Genomic DNA, 17,493 nt, shown 5'->3' with positions numbered 1-17,493 from the left:
AGACTGAACACGAATTAAAGCAGTTAGGTGAGTGAACAGTCAAATTGTTGTCACAACTGTTTGTGTGAGAAAATACGCCAACTGTTTTTTTTAAACACGTAACTATGATTTGAAGTTCATGACAAACAGTCAAATTGTCTGTCACAACAAGAAAATACCCATAATTAAGAAACTGTTTTTTATACACGTAACTATGGGAGCATAATGCAAAACATGACGAAGGAAAATTACGTATCGAATGTTTAAAAATATTTTGTGCAGAATCGTATGTAACCACAGCCTTACTAAAGTCACATCGTAGTGCACTAGCTAAATTCAGGTGTGAGGTTGCCCCCGTAAGTCAGGAGACTGTGCGTTTTGAAAACCTGCCGTTAGAACGGCGAATTTGTCCTCTGTGTTGTAATCACGTAGAACATGAAATACATGTGTGTTTTTAAATACCCCGTGTATGATGCTCTCCGCAATTCTCTCGAAAATATTGTTCGAGATGTTAAAGAAGATTTTGATCATCTGAATGATGTAGATCAATTATGCTTGTTTTTCTCGACCGTTGATATTGTTAAACATGTCGCCAAAACCGCCTATTTTATACTTATCCGTCGTCGAAACCTTGTGTATATCTTAAGTATTACACTTTATATTTTATCTTGTATACATGTCTTTTAAATTGTTTTATTCTCTCATAATTCCATTTTTTTAAATACCTTGATTCTTGTTGTAAATGTGGCTGCGCACTCAGTGAGACATAAATATAATATCTGTCGGTCGGTTTGTCCGTAACTATGAGTTAAGGTTATGAGATACTTGATGTTATGAACGTAATATATATAATATACATTGATTATAATTTCCGTATTTAAATAGAGTACATGCTCATCAGGAAATGAGTGAAGAATATAATGCGTTGTTTAAATTAGATCTGTATTCTCAGAAACAACCACCGTCAGAGGTACATGAAAGTGAAACATCTAAGTTAATGTCTGTATGTGAAACTGAAATATTAAATGAATGTCTGTATGTGAAACTGAAATATGTAAGTGAATGTCTTTATGTGAAAGTGAAATATGCAAATGAATGTCTGTATGTGAAAGTAAAATATGCAATTGGTTTAAACATATTTGTATTCATTGAAATGAGTTGGGATTGGTGAACAAGCTTTACAGCTTATGTTAACACCGCTCCTATACACCATATATTACATATTGAAATGAAGGATGTGACGTCATCGATATAGACATTATTTAAATAATATGTTTGTACATATTACATCAAATACAAATACAAAGTGAACATAAATAGAAAGTTACAGCTTGTGTGTGTCTAACAAGTCGTTTGTAACAAAAGTAATAGTGAAATATGCAATTGAATGTCTATATGTGAATGTGAAATATGCAAATGAATGTCTATATGTGAATGTGAAATATGCAAATGAATGTCTATATGTGAATGTGAAATATGCAATTGAATGTCTATATGTGAATGTGAAATATGCAAATGAATGTCTATATGTGAATGTGAAATATGCAAATGAATGTCTATATGTGAAAGTGAAATATGTAAGTGATTGTCTGTATGTAAAAGTGAAATATGCAAATGAATGTCTGTATGTGAATGTGAAATATGTAAGTAATTGTCTGTATGTAAAAGTGAAATATGCAAATGAATGTCTGTATGTGAATGTGAAATATGTAAGTGAATGTCTGGATGTGAATGTGAAATATGTAAGTGAATGTCTGGATGTGAAAATGAAATATGTAAGTTAATGTCTGCATGCGAAATATGTAAGTTAATTGTCTGCATGCGAAATATGTAAGTTAATTGTCTACATGTGAAAGTGAAATATATGGTCGATGTGCAATAAATGACCCACCAGTATTTATGTGTTTAGTTATCTAGAACAGACTATAGCTAATACCTCTAAGATCTTCAGATCTTGAAATCAACTACCTTTGTGGGAGCAACGGCAATACTACTATGTGATTGCCAGCTCGTGACTGTTTTATTTCTTTCAATGCTCCTCGATAATACGCTTGGGTGGGCGTTGCTATGTCCCGCTATTGTTGACTGTTAATTGACACGAATTAAAGTAGTTAGGTGAGTAAACAGTCAAATTGTTGTCACAACTGTTTGTGTAAGAAAATACACAAACTGTTTTTTAAACACGTAACTATGATTTGAAGTTCGAGACAAACTTGATGTTATGAACGTAAAATATTTACGTAATATATATATTATAATCTCCATATGTAAATAGCGAACGTGCTAATCAGGAAACGAGTGAAGAATGTTAAGCGTTGTTTAAATTAGATCTGTATTCTGTTTATTCTCAGAATCAACCACTGTCGGAGGTACCTAAGCGTGAATTACTATACAGTTCATATACATAGGATACAAAACGGATTATACTTAAACTATATGGTTTAAACATATTTTTATGTCAAAAGAAACTCCGGATCGGTAACCAAGCAAAACTTGCTTATGTAAATAGCTCTTCCGGCAATAACCTAACAACAGCTGGTTACATATATGCTAAACATAAACATACAAAATGCACAAATGAAATACATGAAGCCAATACATTGAAGCAAGTGGTGTCTGTGAAATAAGATCATGCAGTTTTCCATTACTACATGCATAAAATTAAGCTACTCAAATCTTTTCTTTTCACAATGAAATCGTGAACTGATTGAAGAATAGCCATGTTTTTAGAACTGATGTATGAACTACTGCCATTTAATATCGTTTTTAAAACAAACCGATATGTGTAGAAATACATAGTGTTTCTGATATCCTCGTATTTTTGTCAGGTATAGAAAAAGTGAATTGCATCTTCAAAATGATATCCACAAGTGCAGTCTGGTATGTCTGATACATGTCGTCTTAACTTATCAGCATTTAAATCACTGCTGCCGAGTCTTAGGCGACAGTGGACAATTTGGCATGATCTATGACCGTATTTTAAGTCTAACTTATTAATAATTGTATCAGAACGATTAATTAAGGATTTAAATTCTAAATAAAATCAAATAAACTGTACCATTTAGAATACATGTCTGTTTACAAAGGTAATATCATTGAGTGATTTGACGAAATACGTTTTGAAGTTAAGTAAAACATCTTGGCAGATAAAGTGACCCCTTGCCCAGGCGGAAACCCCACAAACCAGTGAAAATAAATAGTGCATTGCCTCTTGGTGACAAGTGTGCTGTACTCCACTCACACATTGTATTCTCGAAAGACCACCCACGGCAGTACAAGAGTAGACTTCTAAATTTCAAGAAAATATTGAAGTAGAAAGCATGATCACAGAACAAGCAATACTAAATCAATATGCACAAACAATAAACAATAAACATACAACACTTTTTCAATGCAAACGGTAAATATAATATAATATGAATACTCTGTTTTTTTTTGTTTTTTTTTAGTTAAAGATCCCAATTAACGATGAGTGGTCACAGTGGAAATAGTAAAATGCAAGTTTTGCTTGTTTACCAAGCCAGATTTCTTTTGAAATAAAAATATTTTCAAACCAAATAGTAAAATGAAGATGTTGTGGTGATACTAGCAGAGTAATTAGGTTTCCTATAGCGCATTGCACTATGCTATTCTTGTTATCCTCCCTTTGTTGTATCCAAATCCATCAAGCAAGATGTCTAACCCGTGATGTTTACTGGCTACAACGTCACCTCTAGCATCCATAGTGAAATGTGACCAGTGGTCATGAAAGGTGATATTTATAACAGAATAATTTCCTGCTAAAAACTCTTTATCTTAATTATAAACATCCAAATCTTAAATTCCTTAATTTTCTGCTCACATGTGCAGAGTAGATTCTACAAACCGTAAAACATAAACATGCTTTAAGAACATCTCTGGTCAGGACAGAATTTTCTTTATCAGTACATAATTCATGACTTATCCCTCCTTACTCAATTACTTCATTAATTCCGATCATTTGTCCCAGTGTGAACACTGTGTACTGTGAGGCGTGGGCAGGTCGGTGGCCGGTGTCTAGCCGGGAGAGCCACATTTCAGAAATGGCTATTGCCGGTAGAGCCACATTTTCAGCTGAGAGCATTTCACCTATTCTAGCGGGTAATTAATTAATCCGATTACCGATACCTTTAAATGCGTGTCCCACAAAAATACATCCTCATCTTCACTACAGACAAGAACATTGAACATTTCCTGGGACATTAGTTAGAGGGTGTTTCTTTCACTTCACCCAATGTATCTGGAGGAGGGTGCAGAAAGAAGGTCTGGTGATGGACTATATGGAAGATGAGGAGGTGAAGAAGCTGGTGAGAAGAGCTGCTGCTCTCCTGCTTGCCCTAAAGTGACTGCCTTCATGGACTACGTGACAACCAGTTGGGTTCAAGGAGGGGCCTTCATGCCAGAGATTTGGAACCATTTCGAAAACCAAGGCCACCGTACCAATAATCACCTGGAAGGGTGGCACAACAAGATAAAGAAACTTGCCAAGAAGTGCCACCCGAACATCTACGAGGTAGTGAAGCTATTTCAGCGAGAGCAGTCACTCAAAGAAGTTGCAGTCCTGAGACTCTCTCACCAGTGGTCAGAACCTTCAAGAAGAAAGAAGTACAAGGCAATCGATGCACGTATTGCGTCCCTCAAGATCCAGCTCCTAAACCAACACCTGAGTGAGATGGAATATGCTGACCACGTGGGCGACCTCCTTCATCTCCAATAATGACATTAAATCCATCATGATATTCATATGCTATTCATATTCAACAATGTAAAGTTTTGATGAATATGTTATCCTTGTTGAATAAAAAATGAGAAAACAAGACTTGTTTTGTTATATACGGTAACCTGTTAGAATCACAAAGCATGTGTTGACAGCATAGCCGCGAGAGCCACATTATACACTCACGCAACCATAACCATTGCCGCGAGAGCCACATCAATTTGGGCTATCTATTTTCGAAATGTGGCTTTGCCGGCCTGTAACCCGGTGGCCACACTGGGAGGTTACCAAATATAGCAATACACATTTGCATATCACGTACAAGTCGTTCATTGATCATTACACAAACGTAATTATTTGTGATAAAGCACACATACGGTTATTTACTATTTAGAACGACGGCAATAACAGATCATAAAACAATCAATATAATGTACACGGCAACACACTAGTGTAAATAACTGACCACTGTGTACATAATATGTATGTATACACCTTGGTTATCTTTGTTACCTGATTTCTATGTAGGAAGAGGTATTCAAGTAAGCGCTGTTTTGTTTACCGAACCCAACTTTCAGGTGAAATAGAAATATGAACCAGATCGTTTACTTTTTTGGAAGGAAGGAGGTACTTGAAGTTAGTGATGTTAGAATCATGTGTGTATTCGGCTATGGGAGAGGTTCTATATGCATTGAATGCTTCATATCTAAATAGGTAATGAAATTCATCAGCTATAGCTTGCGATGTGCCGAGTTTGTATGTCCGTCGCTGTCGGTCTATGCCCAACCAGAGGTCAACTTCTATGGGTAAATGATGCTTCGGAATTTCAACATAGGGTTTTAATTATGTTTAGGTAGGAAAACAATTTTCCAAATGACCGTATTTATAGTAATTGTCTTTTGAACTCCGTTCAACGCCCGCCCTCCAGTTTTATAAACCCGATCTTTCAGAGTATTTTCAGATACGATTTCTGTCAAACTTGTTATTGCCATAACGCTCCACGCGTCATACGTCGGTCTAATCTGATTGAACGCAATCACATATGTACCATACGTAAACTGGAAAGAATTTGTTTTCCGGAAAGTGTTTCCTTCCGAGATATTATGGTCTTGAATAAAGAACTTTATCATTCACACCAAACTGCAAAATGTTTGTCGCGTTATTTGTGCGATCATTAATAGATGTGTTATTATGACGTAGATGGAAACACGTCTTTTTGCGTCCCCTTCCTCCCACCTTTGTCCTTCTCCCATTTTCTTCATCCTCCGAGCGACAGAATGATCACATTGAATCTAGAAACCCAGACAGACAAATATTTGCAATGATAAGGTATGAGACATGAATCTATATATACTATAGAATGAGTCACAACAAAAGCGTAGTCATAGAAAGTTGTGACAAACAATACAGATGTTGTTTTCCTAGACTTACATCTAGTGTCTGAAATGAACATATTTTACAGAAAAAACAGTTATTGAATTATAGTGATAAAATATAATATAAATGAGCTAGAGACTTACATGTACTTCATTCCAGATATTGCAGTTATCTAGACTTGCCAAATATTATAGACTTACATTGACTGTATTGGATATATTTTTTTAAGGGTCTCCATACTAACAAAACAAATGTCGCTATGAGTGGTGGCTGTCGTCACAAGGAGTTTAGTCTGTTCATCGTTTTGGCTTTTTTCAGAATTTGTTTTTCTGTCAAGTATAAATTGTCTTCTTTTTTGGCCTTCATTTGCTAGATACAAATGAGTGAAGAGTATAATGAAATAACGCGGTACCTTGTCGATTCTGAAGGAAAGAAATTGTCGGAGGAAAGCGAAGAGCTTCTGATAAATGAAGTCAAATAAATTCGTTCTTCTTATGAATATGGAAAGGTTTTCTCGCTTTTATCCTCACACTTCTTTTAGAAGATCCAAATGTTATATCATTTTCAAAACGATGCTTTTAACACAGGTGGAACGTTCGGAGAATTCTGGGGAAATACAGAGAGAGTGAGAATATTGTTTATCTCACCTATACATATATAAAAATAGATACATATTTGAACAATAACATATACAGGCCATCTGAGGGTTATCAGAGACTTAATCAACATAAACAACTGAATAAAATAACAAAACTAAAAATATTACAGAGACAAACAGAAAATACATGAGAGATGATGAGAGATATTTTATTAAAAGTGTCACACACATATAAATGTGTCCGGACAGATTTGGCCTATGAGACACTACAATTCAATAAATGTCTGTTAAAATATAGTTTCAGATATTGGTTTAAAATATATAAAGGTAACAATGACAATTATCTATCATGTATGCTGAAAGGGTGTGAAATTGTTAATAGATAGTTTAGTAACGTGCATAATTATATATAAGCAAGTGTCGACCTTCGTCGGTGGAACATTTGCGACACCATGGCAGCTAGGGATGTGATGCTATTGTCATAATTCAGCAGGTGGATAACCTTTTGTAATGAGGATTTTCCCAGAAACGTCGGGTCAGTCGTATATATTTTGTTAAAATGATTATGCCACAAATCGGAGTAGAAGGGGCAATCTAAGAGAAAGTGAACCTCATCCTCGACTGCGCGATTGTTACATGGTTTGCAAATACGGTTCGCAAGGGGCGTAACGGGACTCGAGTACCGTCCGGTCTTTACTTCTAAAGGTAAGGTTCCACATCGTAATTTACTTAACACAGAACGCTGTGATCTATTGAAAATTTTAGTAACGTATGTTTCCGCGCTGAGTACGTGTTTGAGTAGGCGGTACGTCCTCAGTTTGTGTTGTTGTTGTTGCATAAGGTGTTTAAGAGGTCGCCTTCTGCCTAGGCAATTTCGGCTGACCTGTCCCTCTTTGGGACTCCTGTGTGTGAGAAGGGTTCACATATCTATTGTGAGTTCGGTGTTCACATAATTTATGTTTTTGCATTGATATGATTTCTATTTTCATATATTGATATGATTTCATTTTTATCCTTGGCTGCTCTGTTTATATACGTTCGAGCAGCTGTCCATATCTCAGAAATAGAGTTAGTTTGGCCTTCGCTATTGCATCTCTTGGCTTTAGGAGATTTATTATAGATAGCGGATCTAACTGCAATTCTTGTTTTAACCTAGCCCGGGCTGGGGCATGGTCTTGAAATTCTAGTAACACATTCACTCAGTTTGTTGCCGTTTGTGTTATTTCTATCGTCCCACAATCCAGCTAACTAATCACGATGATCTAAGGCAATGAGCCAACCTTTTACGCACAAAAATTCACAATCACTAATATTATTGACATCGGTAAATGAAAAATGAAATCATGTGAGCACACCGAGAATTCTGTTACTTAAAGATTTGCGGAAGTTACGTGACCATCTGTGAATGGCGGAAACTAATCTGTTGTCACCTATAGATTGAAGCTTACGCCAAAACCTAACAGTTTCGATTTTATGTTTGGTGGATGGTGAAGTCCAACCCATTTCACCCCGGACGGATTTGGCATTTTCCGGCCAACGGCGAGAAAGAAACGACAAGCTTTATTTTGCACTGCGTTAACACAAGAAAACTCCGTACTTCCCGATATTGCTGCACCGTAAGTGAGGGTTGGTTGAACTAAGTTGTTGTAAAGGGTGTTAAAAACGTCATGTGCCATTCCACCGGCGGCCTTAAATTTGCAGATTAAAATACTGAGCGCTCTATTAGCGGACTTGGCTATTTCACTCGCTGTAAAGGTGAGATCGAGATTTTCATGCAGCCATATCCAAGATACATGTGAGCATTACAATAGTCGATAGCGTCACCATTAATTGCGAAGGCAAAATGTGATTTAATTAATGACTGATACTGGACGGTAATGGACAATTTTAGTTTTTTTCGTATTCACGAGGAGTCGCCACCTTGAGCACCAGTTTGTCACACAGTCTAACATATAATACATACAACAGCCGCTTCGGAAATTAGCCTTACATAAACATCTAACTAGCTGCAATTTACTGATTGATCTACAATAGACATACTATACAAGCTGGCGTCATTCGTGTTAATCCCAGAACTTTATTTTCCAATGTTGATTCATTGTATAAAGAAACACGCCTGAAGCGAAATAATTGTTGTTATTACAGTTAAACGTCTCGTGGTTTTCAAAGAAGGATTTGCTTTTGTGTTTTTGTCGTTTTCGCGATCGAATTACGCTTTACTAATGATTTGTATAGTATTTTTACAAAACACGTCAACTTGAGATTTGTGATCTCTATCATGTGGGATGAATACTGTTGACATTTTTATATATCGGAATGTGAATATTTAAAAGAGTTGATATTCGTAGTACGGTAGGCAAAACAATATAATATAATGTAATATAATCACGTGTGTTGCACTCTGTGAGAGTCAATATGATGTACACGCTTATGTAAGAAGTTTTATACAGGGAATGTTTTTGATAAAGAGATGTAAATGCACTCACTACTTGTAAACAGACACAGACATAGATCCTAACCCTTCTAAACTCTGCTATAACTATGCACTCCTTGCAATCTGGAAGCGCTAATGAGCAGCTTGCCCTTGTATCATGACAATGTTCGTTGATGATGTGAAGACTACTTCATGTATTTATTCATAGTAATAACAAACCCTGCACCGAGTATACACAGTACTCAAGACAAACGTGTACCTGTATATTTCCCAGCACGAGTGTACATTCCACACGTCAACGCCAGATAATACTCAAATCTCGAATATCTGCCGAAACAGCTTCCAGGGGACGTAATTTAAGGCAAAATAGTGATGAAAATATATGAATGGTTCACTGAAAATCGATGACAGCGGTGTTTGCGAATAGGGTAAACATATACAATGGTTTTATAACTGGGGTGATTTTAACATATTTTATTCAATGAATCTGGATCGGTAAACAAGCCAAGAAGGCTTATGTTAATACTTCTCCAGTACAAGTTATATTCATGAATGTATTATACACAATAATACATGACGATAAACTATGTTACATCATACAAAATAATACATGATGATAAACTATGTTACATTATACAAAATAATACATGATGATAAACTAACTATGATACATTACACAAAATAATACATGATGACAAACTAACTATATTACATTATTCAAAATAATACATGATGATAAACTAACTATGTTACATTATACAAAATAATACATGATGATAAACTAACTATAATGCATTAAACAAAATAATACATGATGATAAACTAACTATGTTACATCATACAAAATAATACATGATGATAAACTAACTATGTTACATTATACAAAATAATACATGATGACAAACTAACTATATCACATTAAACAAAATAATACATGATGATAAACTAACTATGTTACAACATACAAAATAATACATGATGATAAACTAACTGTATTACATTGTACAAAATAATACATGATAATAGACTAACTATGTTACATTATACAAAATAATACATGATGACAAAGTAACTATGTTACATTATAAAAAATAATACATGATGACAAACTAACTATATTACATTATACAAAATAATAAATTATGACAAACTAACTATGTTACATTATACAAAATAATACATGATGATAAACTAACTGTATTACATTGTACAAAATAATACATGATGATAAACTAACTATATTACATTAAACAAAATAATACATGATGATAAACTAACTATGTTACAACATACAAAATAATACATGATGATAAACTAACTGTATTACATTGTACAAAATAATACATGATGACAAACTAACTATATTACATTATACAAAATAATAAATTATGACAAACTAACTATGCTACATTGTACAAAATAATATATGATAATAGACTAACTATGTTACATTATACAAAATAATACATGATGACAAAGTAACTATGTTACATTATACAAAAAAATACATGATGATCAACTAACTATGTTACATTATACAAAATAATACATGATGATAAACTAACTATGTTACATTACACAAAATAATACATGATGATAAACTAACTATATTACAGTGTACAAAATAATACATGATAATAGACTAGCTATGTTACATTATACAAAATAATACATGATGACAAAGTAACTATGTTACATTATACAAAATAATACATGATGATAAACTAACTATGTTACATTATACAAAATAATACATGATGACAAACTAACCATATTACATTATACAAAATAATACATGATGATAAACTAACTATGTTACATTATACAAAATAATACATGATGATTAACTAACTATGTTACATTATACAAAATAATACATGATGATAAACTAACTATATTACATTATACAAAATAATACATGATGACAAACTAACCATATTACATTATACAAAATAATACATGATGATAAACTAACTATGTTACATTATACAAAATAATACATGATGATAAACTAACTATATTACATTGTACAAAATAATACATGATGACAGACTAACTATATTACATTATACAAAATAATACATGATGACAAACTAACTATGCTACATTATACAAAATAATACATGATGACAAACTAACTATGTTACATTGTACATGATGATAAACTAACTATGTTGCATTATACAAAATAATGCATGATGACAAAGTAACTATGTTACATTATACAAAATAATACATGATGATAAACTAACTATGTTACATTATACAAAATAATACATGATGTCAAACTAACCATATTACATTATACAAAATAATACATGATGATAAACTAACTATGTTACATTATACAAAATAATACATGATGATTAACTAACTATGTTACATTATACAAAATAATACATGATGATAAACTAACTATATTACAGTGTACAAAATAATACATGATAAAAGACTAGCTATGTTACATTATACAAAATAATACATGATGACAAAGTAACTATGTTACATTATACAAAATAATACATGATGATAAACTAACTATATTACATTATACAAAATAATACATGATGACAAACTAACCATATTACATTATACAAAATAATACATGATGATAAACTAACTATGTTACATTATACAAAATAATACATGATGACAAAGTAACTATGTTACATTATACAAAATAATACATGATGATAAACTAACTATATTACATTATACAAAATAATACATGATGACAAACTAACCATATTACATTATACAAAATAATACATGATGATAAACTAACTATGTTACATTATACAAAATAATACATGATGATAAACTAACTATATTACATTGTACAAAATAATACATGATGATAAACTAACTATATTACATTATACAAAATAATACATGATGACAAACTAACTATGCTACATTATACAAAATAATACATGATGACAAACTAACTATGTTACATTGTACATGATGATAAACTAACTATGTTGCATTATACAAAATAATGCATGATGACAAAGTAACTATGTTACATTATACAAAATAATACATGATGATAAACTAACTATGTTACATTATACAAAATAATACATGATGACAAACTAACCATATTACATTATACAAAATAATACATGATGATAAACTAACTATGTTACATTATACAAAATAATACATGATGATTAACTAACTATGTTACATTATACAAAATAATACATGATGATAAACTAACTATATTACATTATACAAAATAATACATGATGACAAACTAACCATATTACATTATACAAAATAATACATGATGATAAACTAACTATGTTACATTATACAAAATAATACATGATGATAAACTAACTATATTACATTGTACAAAATAATACATGATGACAGACTAACTATATTACATTATACAAAATAATACATGATGACAAACTAACTATGCTACATTATACAAAATAATACATGATGACAAACTAACTATGTTACATTGTACATGATGATAAACTAACTATGTTGCATTATACAAAATAATGCATGATGACAAAGTAACTATGTTACATTATACAAAATAATACATGATGATAAACTAACTATGTTACATTATACAAAATAATACATGATGTCAAACTAACCATATTACATTATACAAAATAATACATGATGATAAACTAACTATGTTACATTATACAAAATAATACATGATGATTAACTAACTATATTACATTATACAAAATAATACATGATGATAAACTAACTATATTACAGTGTACAAAATAATACATGATAAAAGACTAGCTATGTTACATTATACAAAATAATACATGATGACAAAGTAACTATGTTACATTATACAAAATAATACATGATGATAAACTAACTATATTACATTATACAAAATAATACATGATGACAAACTAACCATATTACATTATACAAAATAATACATGATGATAAACTAACTATGTTACATTATACAAAATAATACATGATGACAAAGTAACTATGTTACATTATACAAAATAATACATGATGATAAACTAACTATATTACATTATACAAAATAATACATGATGACAAACTAACCATATTACATTATACAAAATAATACATGATGATAAACTAACTATGTTACATTATACAAAATAATACATGATGATAAACTAACTATATTACATTGTACAAAATAATACATGATGACAGACTAACTATATTACATTATACAAAATAATACATGATGACAAACTAACTATGCTACATTATACAAAATAATACATGATGACAAACTGACTATGTTGCATTGTACATGATGATAAACTAACTATGTTGCATTATACAAAATAATGCATGATGACAAAGTAACTATGTTACATTATACAAAATAATACATGATGATAAACTAACTATGTTACATTATACAAAATAATACATGATGTCAAACTAACCATATTACATTATACAAAATAATACATGATGATAAACTAACTATGTTACATTATACAAAATAATACATGATGATTAACTAACTATATTACATTATACAAAATAATACATGATGATAAACTAACTATATTACAGTGTACAAAATAATACATGATAAAAGACTAGCTATGTTACATTATACAAAATAATACATGATGACAAAGTAACTATGTTACATTATACAAAATAATACATGATGATAAACTAACTATATTACATTATACAAAATAATACATGATGACAAACTAACCATATTACATTATACAAAATAATACATGATGATAAACTAACTATGTTACATTATACAAAATAATACATGATGACAAAGTAACTATGTTACATTATACAAAATAATACATGATGATAAACTAACTATATTACATTATACAAAATAATACATGATGACAAACTAACCATATTACATTATACAAAATAATACATGATGATAAACTAACTATGTTACATTATACAAAATAATACATGATGATAAACTAACTATATTACATTGTACAAAATAATACATGATGACAGACTAACTATATTACATTATACAAAATAATACATGATGACAAACTAACTATGCTACATTATACAAAATAATACATGATGACAAACTAACTATGTTACATTGTACATGATGATAAACTAACTATGTTGCATTATACAAAATAATGCATGATGACAAAGTAACTATGTTACATTATACAAAATAATACATGATGATAAACTAACTATGTTACATTATACAAAATAATACATGATGACAAACTAACCATATTACATTATACAAAATAATACATGATGATAAACTAACTATGTTACATTATACAAAATAATACATGATGATTAACTAACTATGTTACATTATACAAAATAATACATGATGATAAACTAACTATATTACATTGTACAAAATAATACATGATAATAGACTAGCTATGTTACATTATACAAAATAATACATGATGACAAAGTAACTATGTTACATTATACAAAATAATACATGATGATAAACTAACTATATTACATTATACAAAATAATACATGATGACAAACTAACCATATTACATTATACAAAATAATACATGATGATAAACTAACTATGTTACATTATACAAAATAATACATGATGATAAACTAACTATATTACATTGTACAAAATAATACATGATGACAGACTAACTATATTACATTATACAAAATAATACATGATGACAAACTAACTATGCTACATTATACAAAATAATACATGATGACAAACTAACTATGTTACATTGTACATGATGATAAACTAACTATGTTGCATTATACAAAATAATGCATGATGACAAAGTAACTATGTTACATTATACAAAATAATACATGATGATAAACTAACTATGTTACATTATACAAAATAATACATGATGACAAACTAACCATATTACATTATACAAAATAATACATGATGATAAACTAACTATGTTACATTATACAAAATAATACATGATGATTAACTAACTATGTTACATTATACAAAATAATACATGATGATAAACTAACTATATTACATTGTACAAAATAATACATGATAATAGACTAGCTATGTTACATTATACAAAATAATACATGATGACAAAGTAACTATGTTACATTATACAAAATAATACATGATGATAAACTAACTATATTACATTATACAAAATAATACATGATGACAAACTAACCATATTACATTATACAAAATAATACATGATGATAAACTAACTATGTTACATTATACAAAATAATACATGATGATTAACTAACTATGTTACATTATACAAAATAATACATGATGATAAACTAACTATATTACATTATACAAAATAATACATGATGACAAACTAACCATATTACATTATACAAAATAATACATGATGATAAACTAACTATGTTACATTATACAAAATAATACATGATGATAAACTAACTATATTACATTGTACAAAATAATACATGATGACAGACTAACTATATTACATTATACAAAATAATACATGATGACAAACTAACTATGCTACATTATACAAAATAATACATGATGACAAACTAACTATGTTACATTGTACATGATGATAAACTAACTATGTTGCATTATACAAAATAATGCATGATGACAAACTAACTATGTTACATTATACAAAATAATGCATGATGACAAACTAACTATGTTGCATTATACAAAATAATGCATGATGACAAACTAACAATGTTACATTATACAAAATAATGCATGATGACAAACTAACTATATTACACTATACAAAATAATACATGATGATAAACTAACTATGTTACATAATACAAGAGCAAGTGGTCATGGACAACAGTTGGGTGTAATTAGTAGAAAAATTAATATATATAAACGGGATTCATAGTCTCGCGTTAGCTTTAACCTTTTGTAACGAAGTATGTATGAATGAACTGATTTTAAGATATCTGGATTAGTAGCTTTTTGTGTGTTTAAAATTAGCATTACCATTCAATATAGTGTTAAGATCAGCTCCCTCAGAATAGAAAAATGAATCATTTCTTACATCATTATAAAAAGGGACATGATAAGAAATAGTGGTAAACATAGGACTCAATGTTTCACGTGTGTCCAGTGCTTGTCACATCAATGTCAAATAGAGAAATCCAGGCAAACACAGTGAGAGTGAGTGGAATATTGCAGCCTTAAAAATATTTCTAAGTAAAGAAAATATATCTATACCATTTCCCACCTTAAGTGACGAAACCATGTTTTATTTGTTGCTTTTTGTAGTCGTTCCTATTATTTCAAATGGTGTTGTGTTTTCAGGCTACCCACAAGTACAGTTATGCTTTTATGAACACCATCAAATCGTCTGTGTACGAATCCTATGCATATGCTGTTATAAACAAATAATCTGTCATCGTCTGTCTTTAATGACTCAATTATGGTAATGTATTTGTGTATGTTTTACGTTTATGGAGGTGAGACTCAAATAAAATATCTTTCTGTTTTAGTTTATTATTTAATTTGAATTTGTTGAAGTCTCTTGGTTTTTTTATGTGATTACGATTGTCAAAGTCAGATCAAGGACTTTGAGACAGCAGGTGTCAAATTATGAATATGAACTTTGCCCATGATCACATTACATGATATGATTGTAAAATTCTTTAAGACCGTCGTGTCAATGCAAACTGATATGTATTAAGTCTTTGAATGGCATTTAGAAGATACACTTAAGGAAGAGCATTTATGTATGTCAACTTCTTTATTATGAGGAACACAACACTTCGAAGTATATACTTACTCCTTCATCAGGTGAATAACTTGATTTATTACTTGCCCGTGAAGAGATCACCCGTTTAATAAACATACAGCTGTATTACACATTGTGTAATACCAAAACGCGATCGTATTGTAGCACAACGACAGTCGTTAGTCTAAGTTAAAGTATGTGAGTTGCGATAGCCTTAGTCATACGATAATTTTGTGAATTCTAAAGGTGGACCGTTGTATGGTATTAAATTCATACGTTTCAACTTTTGACGTTTTTGAAGTATTATTCTGTTAAACTCAATTGGACTATGCCGTGGGTCGTGTAGGCGTCAGCCTATTCATACTCAACAGCATAATTCAAAAAACGTTATAAATGGCAAGTTATAAATAAAATACTGAACTCGTTCCCGTGTAAAACCAATTTTATGAAACGAGTGAATAGTTGTGGTATCTCACACGGGAGCTCGTTTAGTATTCTATATATGTATCATTTAACAGATTTGTTCATATAAGCATCCAGGTGATTGTTTATATATGGATCCAATGTCCAACCCACATAGATGTGTAATCCTCTCAATTGATACCTCTGTGAACACCGGTCACGCCCCGTGCGAGAACCTTGAGCTTGT

The sequence above is a fragment of the Haliotis rufescens genome, unplaced genomic scaffold, assembly GCF_023055435.1.
Source record: "Haliotis rufescens isolate VD_foot unplaced genomic scaffold, xgHalRufe1.0.p SCAF_11, whole genome shotgun sequence".
Taxonomy (NCBI): domain Eukaryota; kingdom Metazoa; phylum Mollusca; class Gastropoda; order Lepetellida; family Haliotidae; genus Haliotis; species Haliotis rufescens.
The sequence above is the reverse complement of the archived record's forward strand: the minus strand, read 5'-3'. Positions refer to the sequence as shown.